The 16,257-nt window shown below is 32.7% G+C and overlaps 1 protein-coding gene across 2 annotated transcripts in view; it reads right to left on the reverse strand.

The window, feature by feature from the left end:
• Positions 1-16,257, reverse strand: part of Oamb (Octopamine receptor in mushroom bodies) — a 342,242-nt gene that overhangs the window by 216,686 nt on the left and 109,299 nt on the right. Inside the window, exons 2-5 of one of the 2 annotated variants that reach the window (XM_076409536.1) lie at positions 7,028-7,100; positions 2,544-4,594; positions 2,274-2,468; positions 2,145-2,212 (exon numbers count right to left, since the gene is read on the reverse strand). The exons of the other annotated variant lie outside the window; for it this stretch is intronic. The gene's annotated coding sequence lies outside the window, so the exon portion shown is untranslated. The remainder of the gene's footprint in view (positions 1-2,144; positions 2,213-2,273; positions 2,469-2,543; positions 4,595-7,027; positions 7,101-16,257) is intronic. 2 annotated transcript variants of the gene reach the window in all.

The raw sequence follows: 16,257 nt of genomic DNA on the forward strand, positions 1-16,257 counted from the left end.
GCTTTCGCAATAAGCATGGGACTATAGAAGTGTTTAGACTTGTAAACAAAATAAATAATGACCTAAATCCAAAAGATATTGTTCGGCCGTTTTTCTAGACATATCTCAAGCTTTTGATAAAGTATGGCATACGGGCTTGCAGGTTAAACTAAAGAAACTTCTCCCTCATCCGGACTATCAATTACTAAAGTCATATCTCACTGACAGAAATTTTCTTGTAAATCAAGGCGATGAACATATCGAATTAAATCCCACATATTCAGGAGATCCCAAGGTAGTGTACTGGGTCCAGTACTTTATCTTCTGTATACGGCCGATCTGCCCACCACAACAACTACTGTGGCAACATACGCAGACGACACAGCAATATTAGCCGTGTTCCATGAAGATCCAGTCACAGCATCAACAAACCTACAAACCTACCTGGAGCAAATACAATTATGGTTGAAGACATGGCACAATAAAGCCAATGAAACAAAATCCACTCATGTAACGTTTACTCTGCGTAGAAGAACATGTCCACCAGTGAATATCAATTATCGTCAACTCCCCCAAGCAGAGCATGTTAAATATCTTGGTGTGCACTTAAATCGACCCCTAATCTGGAAGTAGCACGTACTCTCTAAACGGAAACAACTTGGACTTAACTTGTAGGAAATGTATTGGCTCATCGGGCGCAAATCCAGGTTATCATTAGATAACTAGGTATTGCTGTATTAGTCTATACTCAAGCCCATTTGGTCATATGAAATCCATCTATAGGGTACCGCTAGCAAATCTAATATATCCATCATTCAACGGTTTCAAAATAAGGTGTTGCGTGCCATTGTTGATGCTACGTACTATATTTCAAATAAAGTAATACAACAACAAAGACTGTCAGTGCATCCCAATATACTCGCTAATCAACAATATATGCGACATGATACTGAAGTGCGTAGACTAAAACGTTTAACACCACCTAATCTGGTTACTGGACATATGTAGACTTTAGAATAAGCTTTAGAATAAGACTAATTAAGACAATATTTTATACAGAAGATTGCTTAATGAAGTGATTTTCTACATGCCATGTATATAAATAAAGACATAATAAATACTGCCAGTAGGGCAAATTGCAGAATCACGAAGAGTAATAAAAAATTATATTTAAGAAAATTGTTTTATGTTGTTTCTGACAATTGTAATATTTTCTCTTTTGTATAGTTTAGGGGTCTCATATATTAGACCATTTAACTGTTTTTTTGTAACATTTGTGACATGGGAAAGGAATTATAATTTGAGATATTATACATTATGGTATTGTGAAGCTAGGTCAAGATAAGAAAGCCACCGAGCCAACAGAAAACACGTGTCTAGCAAAAAGGATGTCTTATCGGATCGTTGTCGAGTATTTCAGATAATGCGAGTTCAGATTCTAGAGTTCAGGAATTCAGGGGTGTTCCATCGGCATTAAAAGTTTTTAGCTGGAAGATGAACGATTCGCGATACAGAAAGGGTTTCTTGAGCCAGCCTTCTCATCAACCACCAAGAACCTGAGGGAGGAGCTCCAACGATAATACACGGTACATCGACAAGGATAACAAGAATTAACTAAAGAATTGACTAAAGAAGTACAACAAAATTAACGACAGAATTGGCCATAGAATTATAAGAACAGAACATCAGATTTTCCAAGATAAGAATGAAAGTGTTACCGAACAAAGACCAGAAACAGTAAAATAATTACCGAAATAGCAATAGAAACAATCAAGAGAATCAAGATTTAATCAGAATTTAGAAGAAAGAGGAGTTATCAACAATGGAAGCCTAAAATCTAGAACAATTAATTATGTCATGTGTATAACCATCAATTGGGCCGATGATCAGTATTATCATAAACCAGATAGACGTTTTAGTAAGCCATTTCCATCCAATCTATAATTCTTTAACCATTTCGTATCCATTTAATGTTCATTACATGATTTCATATAATTTATATATTATAAATTTAAATAAACAAACTCGTCTTGATGGATTAATTTACGTAAATAAAAGAGAAACTAAATTGTATTTCATTGCAACATTGTCTTCTCTCCTTAACAACTCGACAGTCACCGCTCAGTTATTAATACATTATTACTAGATGTTTTCAATTAACTTACAATTTGTCTCTACAGTGACTTAAAACTTGATACTTAACTAGGAGGAGGTCCATTGAGCTTTACTTAGTCTATAATTAAAATAATAGTTAATAGCATTTTTCAGTGTTTTTACCATTAAGTGCAACTCACTACACAACTACCCAAGATCACAAGGTTTGGTTCTCTTGAGTATGCGTCCTAGTTCAGTGTTGTCCAAGAGTTGCAGCACATGAGAGTGGAGTATTTCGTCACATCTTCTTGAATCTTTAAATTTCCTCTATGACAGTTGGTATCATGACAGTCTATACATGAATCCCTTATGTCAGATTTCATCGAAGACTTGCTCTACGCCCAAAAATATAGCTGAACAATTTTTTTCTCTTCGTGGACTTCTTCAATCATATTGGTGATTCTATGTACCTGGTAAGTGTTCAGCCATTTTTCAAATATCCAGGACATGAAATAATCAGAATGCTCCATCTTCTTTGGACAAATGTCACTTTTTATAACTATGGAAACTTATTTTGGTGTAACAACTTATGTTCAAATCCATTTTGATTCGGTTTTAAAAGTTTGTTCTAAATGATCGGAGAGTGCTGTTAGTGAAGATGGTGCTAAGGGTTGGGTGAGATTGGAAAAATATTTTTAATCATGAGCTACGAGAATTCAATCAAATCATTAATTTGACAACAATTAATGCGATTAAGACAGGTGATAAAAAATTTGATCAGGATTGGCCAGTAAAAAACAAATTGCATCTCACCACTACAATACTAAACCATTAGACCAAGAATTGAGTCAGATTGGCTAGGAAGTTTCGATATATCCACCATACAGCCTTGGCTTTGCCCTGTTCGACTACTATGTATTCCTGTACCGGCAAAATTATCTTAATGCAAAAAGCTGGATTCAAAAGAATCTAATAAAAATCTCTTAATTCAATTTGTCGAAATCCCAATTATCCAATAATTATTTTAGCAGAAAAGTACAAAAAGATCATCGATTAAAACGTCGCATATAGTACTGATTATTGTTTAAAATTCATAATAATAATGTGGTTTTAACCAAATTAACAAAATTAACAGTAACATTTTCACTATGACTTGTGTTCGAATAAGACGTAAAATCTCCATATTATGTATATAAAAGCGCCATATTTAACCTATCAGGTACAACTAGTGGAACATAAATTGAATACAAAAATGGTTGATATACCTGGAGATAACACTTTGACGAATTTTTTTAAAAAACACAATACAAAAATACAATATAAAAGAAATACAAGAATTGGTTTCTCAATGGATGTTTTTTGGAGGTACTAGTAGAAGTACAGTCTGCAAGAAAGTAAAGTCGTGCACTCAGTATCACAAGCTCATACTGACTGCTATTTCACTCACTTATACCAGCAGCTGTCATAGCTTCAGCCATTCCTGAATAAAGCCATGATAAAACAACGACCAGAAAGGTGAATAGGTACAAGCATTTTAAAAATATCGAAAAAATACTTTGGCCACGTTGACAAAATCAAGAAATGTGTCATATAAGGAAGAAGATTTAAGAAGAACAAAGACACCACATGCTAAAGGGACAACAGAACTGAACTAACAAACTTTCAATATAAATAAAAAAATCAGTATGACCTTCCCTATTCCAAAAACAAAAACATAACTATGAAACGAAGGAGTCTACACGAGAAGGCAAACCTACACAAGGAGCTAAAGAAGTAAAAATAATACCGAAAACAAATTTCACCATAGAATATAAAGTTTGCCAAAATCGTGGAAACTAATGTTACAAAATATACAAATTTGAAACGATGTAGTGAGAGAGAAAGAAAAACGCAACGATAGAGAGAAAGAGATAGAGAGGACGGAGATGCGTTAATCTGAAATATTGAGGGTGTGAATTATTAAATGGGCGTGTTTTAGTCCAATTCTCCTTTTTATTACGTAGCAACTTTAAAAATAAATGAAACATCAAAAGTTGCAGTGCATGTTGTCTGTTACCCGTAAAACTGCGTCAAGGCTCCTATACGTCAGCCACTGAATTATTAACATCTAATGCAATAATCGATGTGATTAAATATTTCAGGAAGCATAGCGAGATCTATTTCCGGCCAAAGGATGTCAATATCGGCAAGAGCACTTACTTACGGTCAAGTCGGAGAATGTATAATTACAAACTAAGCAGGTGGCCATAATGACTATGAAAATTATAAATAAGACTGTGATTAGGATTAATTAAAATATTAAGTACACGAAAACTTCATTCACGTTTCCTGAATGGTTAGTTAAGTTTGCTTCAAGAGTTTAGAATCGTTTTTTGAGTAAATATTTTAAGTATGCTGGTTTAAAAGTGTTAATGACAACTTGACGAAGGGCATCACATCCTCCTTTGTGTCGGACTACTTCCAGCTTCTCGGTCACGCTATCCTAGACCAGCAGTGTAGAACTTTGTGGACCCAACATCAACTGCAATTTTGGAAAACAAAATTAAACTTATCACTCGAAAGAGAGCTCGTTGGGATTATAATATACATAATATTGATTTGTTAATAAGGTATTAAACCACTATTTTCTTTTAAAAGAAAGATGAGCAAATCGCTAGTGATTAGCAAATTACTAAATGCTAGAAATTACTGTCAACTATTGAAGTTATATATATTCGAAATTCATATTTATTTCGGGTGGAGATCCATAGGGTAACAGGTCAATTGAAAAGTCCCCTGCCTGACACATAAATGGCGCTACTATAATTAAATTAATATATTTTATAGGTAGCTCTAATCCTCAAAAGATGCGTGTATAAATTTGACAGCTGTCGGATGATTAGTTTATGAATTATGGCATTTTAAGTGAAGCAAGTTTTGTTATTGTGAAAAAAATTGATAAAAAGGAATTTCGCGTGTTGATAAAGCATTTTGAAGAGAAAAAATACATTTGAAGCAAAAACTTGGCTTGATGGCGAGTTTCCGGACACTGCCCCAGGAAAATCAACCATCAATGTTTGGTATGCTAAGTTTAGACGTGGTAAAATGAGCACCGAAGACGGTGAACGCCCAAAAGAGGTTGTTACCGACGAAAACATTTAAAAAATCCACAACATGATTTTGAATGACCGTAAATTAAGATTGAATGAAATAGCAGGTACTCTAAAAATATGAACTGAACGTGTATATCATTTATGAATATTTGGGTATGAGAAAGCTCTATGCAGAATGTGTGCCGTGCAACTCACTTTTGATCAAAAACAACGACGAGTTTATGATTCGGAGTAGTATTTGAAGATGGTCAAGCGTAATTAACCCGATTTTTTTCGTCGATATGTGACAATGGATGAAAAATGGCTCCATCACTTCACTCCGAAGTCCAATCGACCGTCATCTGAGTGGACTGCACAAGATGAACCCGCTCCAAAGCAGGGAAAAGGCAACTGTCGGCTGTTATAATATATATTATATATATAAAATCTTAAAAAATTATTTATTCATATAAAATTTAGATCTCAAAATGCCTTAGTTTTTAGAAAAATATTATTAAAACAATCCAATGAGCAGTTCATTACTTATCATTTAAGGTAGCCATCATAATAATTAAGTAAGTGAACGTGCATGTAACAAAGCCGGCGATGGAAATTAATCATTTCCTAGATAATTTGGCGCTTAAAGGGATTGCAGTCTTATTTTCTCACATAGTCCTTAATATATTAGTAAAATTGCAAGAAATTGACGGTGTTTTTTGGCGTACTGAACATCTTATATTTCATAAAGCAAACAAGAAATAATGTTATATATTGTTATATATTATTAGTGGTTTTACTTCAGTATAAAATTATAAATGCAATTTTGATAAAACCACCTACGCGGAAACCAGTGCGAAATATGTGTTGTATAATGGATGTATATTAATGGAATAATTTCATTGAAACAGTCCAGAAATTAAATTGTTGGATGACTTGGATAATTTAACTTATTTTAGGCTACATTACAGAACAGTCAGTAGTTAAAATGCTAGAAATATTTTTTGCAGTTTTTTATCATTTCAATCCAGTCTGATAACTAAGACTAACATGAGTAAACCATGTAATTCGCTTCAGCTCTATGTGGAAAACAGACACAATATTTATATCTTTAGAACTGATTCATTCCGCAAAAATAAAAGAAATGGCTGGATCTCAGGCGTCATTCGTTAGGATAAGTAGGTAATCTCGTAATTCTTCCTTATTGTCTTTCATAAAGTCCGGATATAAGATTTTAGGATCAGTATCAGTTCATATTTGATGGATATAGGCCAACTGGTGCACTCTACATATGTTTAATAGGCCCAGTTTTCACATAGCTTGACTATATTAGTTCAAAGGGTTTTTCTCTTTTCAAATTCCGGGTAAGTCCATTGTTGTCCAGTGGTTGTAGTAATTTCTTCGAAAACCGTTATTACCTTTAGCTTATTCTGATGTCACCATTTCCAGTACACGATGAGATGCTCACAATGCGAGGAACTTTGCCTCAATAAAATTGGATCATATTGATAGTGGATATCTTTATGCAAACCCATAGTTACACAGCGTAGGTTCACATTAGCTTAAAATTTGTTTATATAATAGTAATTTGTTGTAAAATGATAATTCGTTTGTTGATTGTCGTTCAAGCAACTACCAGGTTTTTTGAGTCCCACACAAAGGTTTCTTCGTTTCTTCTTAACATGCTATTTCCATTTGAGCTTGGCGTCTATTGTGGTGTCCAAGTATTTTGCTGTGTATACATACGGATTTCCACGACGCCCAATTTTCACTGGCAAGAAATCAATTTTTCATATGTGAAACCCGCACGTGTAAATTTCGTAGCATTTATTTTACTTGTTATTTCTTTCAGGAAGGTTATTGAAAGCTGTTTGTAATCTACTTGCCTCAGTTTTGTTACTTGTGGCGAGTAAAACTGTATCATCAGCAAATATGGGAATTGTTACAACGTTGGTCCACCTGAAAAAGATTATTTGACGCCATTAACCAGTAAATTTGTTATAGCATTTATTAATTCTATAATCGTACAACAGCTTCAAAACCATAGTAGCCAAAAGATAAAGAAAGTCACAAACAAACTGACTAGATGAAATTGAAACTATCCCTCGTATAGTCCAGATATTAATTTCTCTAAGTAATTGTTATTAGTTTTGTTTTCTTTAGAAGCTGCTTAATATCGAAGAATATATCATCACAGATATTTATAAAGAGAAAATTAACTTTTTTCGATGGTTAAGAAATGTATTTTAAACAATTTTCATCATGAATGGCTTGTTTATACCTTAAAAGCATGTAATACTGACTCGATATCTATCACAAAACGAGGGAGACGAGACAATTCAGGCTCAAATTACTAGCCGATTTAATATACAATTTTTCGTTCGTTCTAAATTATTCTGTCCAATTTTCATTGAAAACGCGTTAATTATACACGTGTTTTTCAGTTGAACTAGCTTGCACAGCAGCCACTTCCATTATTTTAATTGATATTGAAAGCCGGTGTTTATTACTGTACAACAGCTTCAAAACCGTAGTAGACAAAAGATAAAGAAAGTCACAATGAAACTGACTAGATGAAATTGGAACTATGCCTCGTATAGTCCAGATATTAATTTCTCTAAGTAATTGTTATTAGTTTTGTTTTCTTTAGAAGCTGCTTAATATCAAAGAATATATCTTCACAGATTTGTATGAAGTGAAATTTAACTTTTTTCGATGGTTAAGAAATGTATTTTAAACTATATTCATCATTAATGGCCTGTTTATACCTTAAAAACATGTAATACTGACTCGATATCTATCACGAAACGAGAGAGACGAAAAAATTCAGGCTCAAATCACTACCCGATTTAATATACAATTGTTCGTTCGTTCTAAATTATTCTGTCCAATTTTCATTGAAAGCGCGTTAATTATACACGTGTTTTTCAGTTGAACTAGCTTGCACAGCAGCCACTTCCATTATTTTAATTGATATTGAAAGCCGGTGCTTATTATCGTACAACAGCTTCAAAACCGTAGTAGACAAAAGATAAAGAAAGTCACAAACAAACTGACTAGATGAAATTGAAACTATCCCTCGTATAGTCCAGATATTAATTTCTCTAAGTAATTGTTATTTGTTTTGTTTTCTTTAGAAGCTGCTTAATATCAAAGAATATATCTTCACAGATTTGTATGAAGTGAAATTTAACTTTTTTCGATGGTTAAGAAATGTATTTTAAACTATATTCATCATTAATGGCCTGTTTATACCTTAAAAACATGTAATACTGACTCGATATCTATCACGAAACGAGAGAGACGAAAAAATTCAGGCTCAAATCACTACCCGATTTAATATACAATTGTTCGTTCGTTCTAAATTATTCTGTCCAATTTTCATTGAAAGCGCGTTAATTATACACGTGTTTTTCAGTTGAACTAGCTTGCACAGCAGCCACTTCCATTATTTTAATTGATATTGAAAGCCGGTGCTTATTATCGTACAACAGCTTCAAAACCGTAGTAGACAAAAGATAAAGAAAGTCACAAACAAACTGACTAGATGAAATTGAAACTATCCCTCGTATAGTCCAGATATTAATTTCTCTAAGTAATTGTTATTAGTTTTGTTTTCTTTAGAAGCTGCTTAATATCAAAGAATATATCTTCACAGATTTGTATGAAGTGAAATTTAACTTTTTTCGATGGTTAAGAAATGTATTTTAAACTATATTCATCATTAATGGCCTGTTTATACCTTAAAAACATGTAATACTGACTCGATATCTATCACGAAACGAGAGAGACGAAAAAATTCAGGCTCAAATCACTAGCCGATTTAATATACAATTGTTCGTCCGTTCTAAATTATTCTGTCCAATTTTCATTGAAAACGCGTTAATTATGCACGTGTTTTTCAGTTGAACTAGCTTGCATAGCAGCCACTTCCATTATTTTAATTGATATTGAAAGCCGGTGCTTATTATCGTACAACAGCTTCAAAACCGTAGTAGACAAAAGATAAAGAAAGTCACAAACAAACTGACTAGATGAAATTGAAACTATCCCTCGTATAGTCCAGATATTAATTTCTCTAAGTAATTGTTATTAGTTTTGTTTTCTTTAGAAGCTGCTTAATATCAAAGAATATATCTTCACAGATTTGTATGAAGTGAAATTTAACTTTTTTCGATGGTTAAGAAATGTATTTTAAACTATATTCATCATTAATGGCCTGTTTATACCTTAAAAACATGTAATACTGACTCGATATCTATCACGAAACGAGAGAGACGAAAAAATTCAGGCTCAAATCACTAGCCGATTTAATATACAATTTTTCGTTCGTTCTAAATTATTCTGTCCAATTTTCATTGAAAACGCGTTAATTATACACGTGTTTTTCAGTTGAACTAGCTTACATAGCAGCCATTTCCATTATTTTAATTGACATTGAAAGCCGGTGTTTATTACTGTACAACAGCTTCCAAACCATAGTAGCCAAAAGATAAAGAAAGTCACAATGAAATTGACTAGATGAAATTGGAACTATGCCTCGTATAGACCAGACAATAATTTCTCTAAGTAATTGTTATTAGTTTTGTTTTCTTTAGAAGCTGCTTAATATCGAAGAATATATCATCACAGATTTTTATGAAGAGAAAATTAACTTTTTTCGATGGTTAAGAAATGTATTTTAAACAATTTTCATCATGAATGGCTTGTTTATACCTTAAAAGCATGTAATACTGACTCGATATCTATCACAAAACGAGGGAGACGAGACAATTCAGGCTCAAATTACTAGCCGATTTAATATACAATTTTTCGTTCGTTCTAAATTATTCTGTCCAATTTTCATTGAAAACGCGTTAATTATACACGTGTTTTTCAGTTGAACTAGCTTGCACAGCAGCCACTTCCATTATTTTAATTGATATTGAAAGCCGGTGCTTATTATCGTACAACAGCTTCAAAACCGTAGTAGACAAAAGATAAAGAAAGTCACAAACAAACTGACTAGATGAAATTGAAACTATCCCTCGTATAGTCCAGATATTAATTTCTCTAAGTAATTGTTATTAGTTTTGTTTTCTTTAGAAGCTGCTTAATATCAAAGAATATATCTTCACAGATTTGTATGAAGTGAAATTTAACTTTTTCGATGGTTAAGAAATGTATTTTAAACTATATTCATCATTAATGGCCTGTTTATACCTTAAAAACATGTAATACTGACTCGATATCTATCACGAAACGAGAGAGACGAAAAAATTCAGGCTCAAATCACTACCCGATTTAATATACAATTGTTCGTTCGTTCTAAATTATTCTGTCCAATTTTCATTGAAAGCGCGTTAATTATACACGTGTTTTTCAGTTGAACTAGCTTGCACAGCAGCCACTTCCATTATTTTAATTGATATTGAAAGCCGGTGCTTATTATCGTACAACAGCTTCAAAACCGTAGTAGACAAAAGATAAAGAAAGTCACAAACAAACTGACTAGATGAAATTGAAACTATCCCTCGTATAGTCCAGATATTAATTTCTCTAAGTAATTGTTATTAGTTTTGTTTTCTTTAGAAGCTGCTTAATATCAAAGAATATATCTTCATAGATTTGTATGAAGTGAAATTTAACTTTTTTCGATGGTTAAGAAATGTATTTTAAACTATATTCATCATTAATGGCCTGTTTATACCTTAAAAACATGTAATACTGACTCGATATCTATCACGAAACGAGAGAGACGAAAAAATGCAGGCTCAAATCACTACCCGATTTAATATACAATTGTTCGTTCGTTCTAAATTATTCTGTCCAATTTTCATTGAAAGCGCGTTAATTATACACGTGTTTTTCAGTTGAACTAGCTTGCACAGCAGCCACTTCCATTATTTTAATTGATATTGAAAGCCGGTGCTTATTATCGTACAACAGCTTCAAAACCGTAGTAGACAAAAGATAAAGAAAGTCACAAACAAACTGACTAGATGAAATTGAAACTATCCCTCGTATAGTCCAGATATTAATTTCTCTAAGTAATTGTTATTAGTTTTGTTTTCTTTAGAAGCTGCTTAATATCAAAGAATATATCTTCACAGATTTGTATGAAGTGAAATTTAACTTTTTTCGATGGTTAAGAAATGTATTTTAAACTATATTCATCATTAATGGCCTGTTTATACCTTAAAAACATGTAATACTGACTCGATATCTATCACGAAACGAGAGAGACGAAAAAATTCAGGCTCAAATCACTAGCCGATTTAATATACAATTGTTCGTCCGTTCTAAATTATTCTGTCCAATTTTCATTGAAAACGCGTTAATTATGCACGTGTTTTTCAGTTGAACTAGCTTGCATAGCAGCCACTTCCATTATTTTAATTGATATTGAAAGCCGGTGCTTATTATCGTACAACAGCTTCAAAACCGTAGTAGACAAAAGATAAAGAAAGTCACAAACAAACTGACTAGATGAAATTGAAACTATCCCTCGTATAGTCCAGATATTAATTTCTCTAAGTAATTGTTATTAGTTTTGTTTTCTTTAGAAGCTGCTTAATATCAAAGAATATATCTTCACAGATTTGTATGAAGTGAAATTTAACTTTTTTCGATGGTTAAGAAATGTATTTTAAACTATATTCATCATTAATGGCCTGTTTATACCTTAAAAACATGTAATACTGACTCGATATCTATCACGAAACGAGAGAGACGAAAAAATTCAGGCTCAAATCACTAGCCGATTTAATATACAATTGTTCGTCCGTTCTAAATTATTCTGTCCAATTTTCATTGAAAACGCGTTAATTATGCACGTGTTTTTCAGTTGAACTAGCTTGCATAGCAGCCACTTCCATTATTTTAATTGATATTGAAAGCCGGTGCTTATTATCGTACAACAGCTTCAAAATCATAGTAGACAAAAGATAAAGAAAGTCACAAACAAATTGACTAGATGAAATTGGAACTATCCCTCGTATAGACCAGACAATAATTTCTCTAAGTAATTGTTATTAGTTTTGTTTTCTTTAGAAGCTGCTTAATATCGAAGAATATATCATCACAGATATTTATAAAGAGAAAATTAACTTTTTTCGATGGTTAAGAAATGTATTTTAAACAATTTTCATCATGAATGGCTTGTTTATACCTTAAAAACATGCAATACTGACTCGATATCTATCACGAAACGAGGGAGACGAAAAAATTCAGGCTCAAATCAGTACCCGATTTAATATACAATTGTTCGTTCGTTCTAAATTATTCTGTTCAATTTTCATTGAAAGCGCGTTAATTATGCACGTGTTTTTCAGTTGAACTAGCTTGCATAGCAGCCACTTCCATTATTTTAATTGATATTGAAAGCCGGTGCTTATTATCGTACAACAGCTTCAAAACCATAGTAGACAAAAGATAAAGAAAGTCACAAACAAATTGACTAGATGAAATTGGAACTATCCCTCGAATAGTCCAGATATTAATTTCTCCAAGTAATTGTTATTAGTTTTGTTTTCTTTAGAAGCTGCTTAATATCAAAGAATATATCATCACAGATTTTTATGAAGAGAAAATTAACTTTTTTCGATGGTTAAGAAATGTATTTTAAACAATATTCATCATTAATGGCCTGTTTATACCTTAAAAACATGTAATACTGACTCGATATCTATCACGAAACGAGGGAGATGAAAAAATTCAGGCTCAAATTACTAGTCGATTTAATATACAATTTTTCGTTCGTTCTAAATTATTCTGTCCAATTTTCATTGAACACGCGTTAATTATGCACGTGTTTTTCAGTTGAACTAGCTTGCATAGCAGCCATTTCCATTATTTTAATTGATATTGAAAGTCGGTGCTTTGAGTATCTGCAACATACAATGTAATTTTTAATAAAAGTAAATGGCGTGCTTAATATTAACTGCTCTCCCTAAGAAATAAATTAAAATTTACACTGGAGCTCTTTTAATAATTTCGAAACAACGTTATTTGCTAAACTCGCTATTTGGAAGCTCCGGTTTCCACTTATTACATATTTTTGTCGACTAATCAACCATCACAATGGTTGGTCTTCTCTATATTTTATTTCATTTTGAGGAACAGGAGATATTCGCATAGGGCTACGTTTGGTGAATATAGAAGTTGTCGAATGGCGAAGCACTCGTGAAAGGTCAAATCAGTAGTTAAGCGAGAGGCTGGGCGCATTGTCGTGATAAAAACCCGGTAGGCTAAACACTGTTACACACTTTTTCCCCTCCTATTCTGTTTTGTTGTCCAAATTCCCAAAAGGCTCTATTCTTAGTCACACCTATTCAACAGAGCCATTATAACCCTTTGAGTGTAAATGATTCAAGTTTTAACATCTAACCTTAAAAGTTCGTCTAGTGGCAATATAAAAATGCTATTAACTTGTATATTGGAGGTTAAATAAGGGCCAGCGGGTCTTCCTAAATAGCTTCTAATTCTTGTAAGTCACCGTAAAGACAAATTGCAAGTTAGTCAGCAACCACTAATAATAACATATTAATAAATAAAATTAAATAATTATCTAACAACTACCTTACTATAATCAATTAGTTATCCTAAAAGCTTTTAAAATATCCTCAAACTATTTAAAAATCATAGATTTCTGAATGATTCAAGTCGTGAAATTCATCTGAAGCCTGGCTAATTCCCCAATTAAAAATTCCGTCTCTTTCCATCCCTTCACAATACACAGACAAATTATAGTAAAAATATGAAATTATAGTAAAATGTACAATTTAGATAGTCTCCAAATAGTCTACTGATTGAAATTTATATATTTCTTCCTTATGCTTCATTAAGAGGCCATTGTCAGTATAATTTCCATTGTCTTCTTGAATATTTGTTGGAAGACGTTTTAATCTAACTCCATAAAAAATATAATTCTTTCCATCAACCTTGAAAATATTTTTAAATTCTGCAAGAAAATCGACCTATGTATTAAAAATAATTTTATTTGTGAATATCATATTTGCAGCAGTGCGTCCATTTTATTTAAGCCTTGTGTGAAAGAAGTATCAAATATCCTCCCCAACCCCATTTATCGTGTGTGTTAATCACTACATAGTATAAAACAAAGTCGCCTTTTCTGTCCCTATATCCCTATGTGCGCTTAAATCTTTAAAACTACGCAACGGATTTTGATGCGGTTTTTTTCAATAGATAGAGTGATTCAAGAGGAAGGTTTATATGTATATATATGTATAATACATGCATAATATACTAAGGCAACATTGCTAATTTTAGAGGTTTCTAACGTGATGTCGTAAATTAACCTATTTTTTAGGCTTATTTAGCAATTAGCAAAAACGCTGCCTAACCCTACGAGTTAGATCAAATTAATGTACTACAGTATTGTACACCATAAAAAGGTCTACAAAAAAGTCCGCGATGGTATATGTTTATCTTTTAGGGATAACCCACATTAACCATTTTTATTGTTTACTTTTTACGTGAGAAAATGGCTTATTTACGAAGCTATTTTAAGCAATACGGCATTAATCCTTATCGAATTAAGTACCTTAAATACAGTGTGCAATTAATATAGATCAATATGGTTCCTTACAGCATGTAAATTAAACAAATATTTTCGGAGATATTACAAATTTAAAATTTGCGTTTAAAAATGTGTAATGTAATAAAAATTATATGAATTTAGATATTCCAAAGATAGCAGGAAATCTTCATAGTAAGTATAGGGGAAGAAGAATTGTTTTACTCCAAATTTAATGCGTGCAGGCCAAGGGCAGTAATGAATGAACCAAAAATACTGGATCGATTTTAATCATGTTTTCATTGAGTGACATAGGCATATATATTTTATGCCCGTGCAAAGTCGGAGCGGGCCGCTATGTTTTTATATACAACGTTCATATTTTTTCTGTAGTGTATTTAATTTAGTATCAGCATTGCACCCGTGCGAAGCCGGGGCGGGTCGCTAGTAATATAATATTTAAGTCTCCATTTACTTTCGAAATGGTCCGAACCCATTTCAAACAAACATAAATAACGACCCCGGAAGTTGTTTTAAACTTTTTCATTCTACTAAAAAGGGGAATCGACAACAACCTCCTTCTTATTATCAGTTCTCAAGCTGCCTTTGATTCGGATAAGCTCTTTCCAACTCTCTAATTATAAACTCACGGACATGACCAATCAGCCGCCCTTCCTCCACTTCCTCCTCACAAGCAAAGAGTCCTTCGAATATCGAAATCAATTTCCCGGAAATAGATCAGATAAGCTCTCTGCAATATTAAATTGTATCGATTACGGCATTAGGGATGAATTATTCAATTTCTGACGTTAATTGATTATTTGTTTTTCACACTATCAGATCGCCTGAGACAAATTTGGTCGTTCAGAGATGATGAAGCGGATATTAGTTGTTGAGTATTATCAAATATTGCAGTATTAGAAGGAACAGAAAAATGTGGAAAAAATAGTGCTTCATAATATATAATATTAAGTGCTTGCATGTTGTCTGATCAGCATGTTCCGGAATGCTGATGTGAGGTGGCACAAACAATTATGCTCAAAAAACTTGACAAACCTGCAGAACAAGTCGAATCTTACAGACCTATTTCGCTGCTACCTGCAATATCAAATCTACTTGAAAAACCAATATTTAAACGCGCTAAACATTTTGCAATAATACCAGTTTTCCAGTTTGGTTTTCGAAATCACCATTCAACAATCGATCAAGTGCACAGAGTAACTACAACTATTAAAAAAGCGTTTGAGGAAAAGAAATACTGCCCTGCAATATTCCTGGATGTCTCAAAAGCTTTTGATCGGGTTTGGCATTTGGGATTAATCTGTAAGATGAGTAAATTAAACCGTAACTATTACAAATGGACGAAAGATTGAAAAATTCAACTTAATAGCTCCAAATCTGTTCATGTTAATTTTGCATTACGGCAAAATAACAAAAACTTAATTACATCACTCAATGGATGCCCGACTTCTCAAGCAGAACCGGCTAAATACCTCGGAATCCATCTTGAAGTTAGATTAGATTGGAAACATCATGTTAGACGAAAATAAAAACACATTAGAACCAAAATAAAACAACTATACTGGTTAGTCGGAAGAT

The sequence above is a fragment of the Rhynchophorus ferrugineus genome, unplaced genomic scaffold (assembly GCF_030347505.1).
Source record: "Rhynchophorus ferrugineus isolate W39M unplaced genomic scaffold, kcgeb_rfMv2 rfM7, whole genome shotgun sequence".
NCBI lineage: Eukaryota > Metazoa > Arthropoda > Insecta > Coleoptera > Curculionidae > Rhynchophorus > Rhynchophorus ferrugineus.